The 4,451-nt window shown below is 46.6% G+C and overlaps 1 pseudogene; it reads right to left on the bottom strand.

Moving 5' to 3' along the window:
* Window positions 1-420: 420 nt before the first annotated feature.
* On the bottom strand, window positions 421-905 carry LOC113890872 (annotated as a pseudogene).
* Window positions 906-4,451: the final 3,546 nt, after the last annotated feature.

Below are 4,451 nucleotides of genomic sequence, written 5' to 3' on the forward strand. Positions count from 1 at the left end.
AGGGGCATGACCCGGATGAGGGAGGAGCAGCATGGGAGTGGTAGAGGGGGCCAGGGAGGTGAGGAGAGGAATGTCCTGCCCACCCAAGAAAGGTGGGCAAGAGCGGAGACTACATGAGAGCCAGTCGGGGAGAACCTTCCTGAGAGACAGCATTGAAGTGAGACAAGGTGATCTGTTTTTATCTAATTTACCAGCAACCTTCCCTCCTGGAGGTCTCAGGCTCAGGTGATGACTAGCAGTCAGAGCTGGAGAAGCATCTTCTTGGTTCACAGGGAGGATGCAGGGAAAAGACAGAGATGGATGGTGGACACGTGTCTCGGAGTCCCTGAGTGAGGTTTGGGTCAGCCTAGTCCACACACCTAGGGTCACACTGCAGGCACATGGCTAACCAAGCCCTGAGGCTCCCGGTGCTAGGAGCTTTCATTTGGACCCCCTGTCTTTTTGCACAGAGAGGAGGTGGCCGTGCAGCGCCGTGGAGTAACTGCTGGCGCAGAAGTACACAGATGTCTGGGAGCGGTTGGCGGACTCCAGCCTGAGAGGGAAGTTCTCTGTGCTTGATCTGGAGACGCTGTAGCTCTCGGGCACGTCTCCTTGCACTGTGGTGGGAGGCCTAGCTGAATAATGGATCAGCCTCAGCCCGTGTCCCGGGTCTTGTCGGTACCAGTACATATAATCGTGGTTCAGATCCTGAGTACACTTCAGTGTTGTGCTCTGTCGTGTCCTCCTGACCTAGAATCTGGGGTCCTGAGTGACACCAGCATGGACCGCCCCTGTGGAGAAGAAGGACTGATGCTGCAGTCACAGCGGAAATGCTTAGTGCTGGCACCCCGAAGGGGCCCCTGCCCCCACGACTCACCTGACTGCAGGAGACAGAAGACCACACAGCCCAGGAGGCAGGAGCTCATGGCCGGGGCAGGGCAGGTGGAGGGCCCTCTGGTCTGAGTGTGGATGAGACGGGAGAGGGGCTCTCCAGGGAGTCAGTCCTTCTGAGTTGTCACTGTCCCTGCCAGGCCCTGGAGCCAACCTGTCACTCAGTGGCCACACCCCTTCCCCTAGAGGCTCAAATCAAAGTTGATTTTAAATCAGTAGCTTAGAACAGGGAGATGGCTTGGACAGATTGCTTGGACATGGTCTGAACAGCCATAAGTCTTACAAAGTGCTGTAACCTTTCCTTAGAGTAGTTTGTACCTTTATGTATATTTTACTCCAGAGATAATTCCTTACTTTGTATATTAGCTTATTTGTCTACATATTTCTGTAGTTTTGAATCTCAGAGGAAATCCTTAGGGCTTCCTGCTGTCCTTTATGCCCCATGCATCCCGAATACTCCCTCAAGTGTTGTTTCCTCTTTGCTCAACTGACCCAGTCCTGCTCCTGTCATCTCACCTACAGTGATTCTTTGGTGTCTGGTTCCTTAACTGAAGGGCAGACTCATCACTATTTGAGAAATCACTTGGCTCTATTTCTTCTCAGTTCACTAACAGACAGGACACCTGCCAAATGCAGGTACAGTGCTTTCACATTCACCAAAGTATGTGCTTGCCAAGTCTGAGGGTGCAGGGAGGGGACACAGCAAGTAGAACCACCACAGCCCTAAGACAGAACTTTCTTTGTGGCCAGAAGCTGGTTGCTCAACGCGGATGGCATTTTCGAACAAAGAAAGATATATATGAGAGGGATTTGGGGCGAAGTGCCGGACGCCAGGATAAATGAAAAGTACTCTGACTTTATGGGAGACATCCACCCCATGGGAATACTTCCTTGTGAAGCATGACTGCCAGTAATAAATTGATATCCTGGAGCCCTAGAGTGTACCTTGTTGCACAAACCCCACACTCAAAAGGACCCTGTACTTAGAGAGATGCTCTGCTGTTGGGATCTTCAAATTCTCAATAGTCTTTGAACCATGGACTCTGCAAATTATGTGCCAGATCCTGGTTACATGATTTTAGACCTGCTGTGCCCTCCTGATGGTCGGTTTCCCTTTAGCATGACCACACGTCTTATGTCTGGGTGACTAAGTACTCCTGGTCCTGGGACAGAAAGACACTGAAACTAAAGCGAGAAACAAAAAAGGACCCTCATGTCATAACCACAACGACCAGCCTTGAATCTGGGCCTGGCAAGCCCTCGAGTGGTTCATGCATGTGCTCAGGACTTCTCTGGTCCAGGAGACAGAAGCACACAGTAGCGGGTGTCATACCCAAGCCAGGCCAGAAGAAAGGGGACTTTCCAGCTCAAGGCCTGTGGCTGAATCCTTGGCATCAAGTCATAGGAACCCTTCTCCCACATGGAATTATCACTCACGGATACAACTGCTGCTGGTGGTCAGGCCAGCCCAGGACCCAGTGCGTGAATCTGAAGCCTTGCTAAGTTGTTTCCCATAGAATATTAACAAAAAATCATTATAAACTATTTCAGAAAAAGGGTTCATGAAAAAAAAAATCTATGAAACTGAGTCAATAAATTTTACAAAAACAGCCTATACCAGCTGGTAAGACCTTTGATGGTCATTTTATCAAACCATCAATCCCCAGTTAGGATTGTCTGTCACACGGAAATGGTATCTCACATGGTTTCAAGCACTTTGTAATTATAACACTTTCCAGGAGCACTTAACTGTCTTACATATTTAGCTTCAGGCTAAAACGGAATTGTTCTGATGGGTATAGACATTAAGTTTTCACTAAAAAGATGCGTGAGCAAAACAAATTTACAGCAACCGAAATCACGCTGTTGGTTGTCAGGGAAGGAGAGAGTCCCGGGAACGGGGCCTGAGGGAATATCTGGTGATAAAATGCTCTCTGTCTTAAAGGGACAGATGTTTCATCAGCATATACATATTTATTGATCAAACCGTAAATCTCTTCATTATACAGTGTGAATATACACCTGACCCTTGAACAACACAAGTTGGAATGGAGTGGGTCCACTTGTGGGTGGATATTTTAATAAATTTGTACTAAGATACTGAACAGCTGTGATTGGTTGAATTCATGCATGTGGAATCTCAGATACACCGTTGAATGTGCAATTGAAAGTCGCTCAGTTGTGTCCGACTCTTTGCAATCCCATGGACTATACAGTCCATGGAATTCTCCAGGCCAGAATACTGGAGTGGGTAGGGTAGCCTTTCCCTTCTCCAGGGGATCTTCCCAACCCAGGTCTCCTGCATTGCAGGCGGATTGTTTACCAGCTGAGCCACAAGGGAAGCCCAAGAACACTGGAGTGGGTAGACTATTCCTTCTGCAGTGCATCTTCCCGACCCAGGAATCAAACTGGGGTCTTCTGCATTGCAGGTGGATTCTTTACCAACTGAGCTGTCAGGGAAGCCCCCAGACTATAAAGTTGTAGGAGGTTCAGGGATCCTAAAACCTATATTGTTTACTGTTAAACTACAGTTCAAATATCAATAAAAGTGATTTAAAAATATCTGAGGTGAGATGTTTCATGCACTTTTCTATTTCATGTAATGAATCATTAGGCATAATATTCCTTTCACTGGGACTTCTGATGTCCTCTTTAAAGGCGTTCAAGGCAAAACATGTCCATCTCTACCTTTGCACCTAGGAAATGGTAGAAGAGGCTGTCAGAGGTTAGCAAAGGGAATCAAGAAATCCAGAGTCCTGTTATGTGCCAGGGACTTCATGCTTATTAAATACTTATGAAACCCAGGAAGATGGTGTGATGGCTAATTGAACATGTCACCTTGACTGTGCCAGAGACATTTAATTAAACTGGATGTTAAGTGAGGGTGTTTTTGGAAGAGGTTAACATATAAATTCTCCAAGCCTGGCTTCAGCAATATGTGAACTGTGAACTTCCTGATGTTCAAGCTGGTTTTAGAAAAGACAGAGGAACCAGAGATCAAATTGCCAACATCTGCTGGATCATGGTAAAAGCAAGAGAGTTCCAGAAAAACATCTATTTCTGCTTTATTGACTATGCCAAAGCCTTTGACTATGTGGATCACAATGAACTGTGGAAAATTCTGAAAGAGATGGGAATACCAGACCAACTGACCTGCCTCTTGAGAAACCTGTATGCAGGTCAGGAAGCAACAGTTAGAACTGGATATGGAACAACAGACTGGTTCCAAATAGGAAAAGGAGTACGTCAAGGCTGTATACTGTCACCCTGCTTATTTAACTTCTATGCAGAGTACATCATGAGAAACGCTGGACTGGAAGAAGCACAAGTTGGAATCAAGATTGCTGGGAGAAATATCAATAACCTCAGATATGCAGATGACACCACCCTTATGGCAGAAAGTGAAGAGGAACTCAAAAGCCTCTTGATGAAAGTGAAAGAGGAGAGAGAAAAAGTTGGCTTAAAGCCCAACATTCAGAAAATGAAGATCATGGCATCCGGTCCCATCACTTCATGGGAAATAGATGGGGAAACAGTGGAAACAGTGTCAGACTTTATTTTTGGGGGCTTCAAAATCACTG

The sequence above is a fragment of the Bos indicus x Bos taurus genome, chromosome 4, assembly GCF_003369695.1.
Source record: "Bos indicus x Bos taurus breed Angus x Brahman F1 hybrid chromosome 4, Bos_hybrid_MaternalHap_v2.0, whole genome shotgun sequence".
Classification (NCBI taxonomy): domain Eukaryota; kingdom Metazoa; phylum Chordata; class Mammalia; order Artiodactyla; family Bovidae; genus Bos; species Bos indicus x Bos taurus.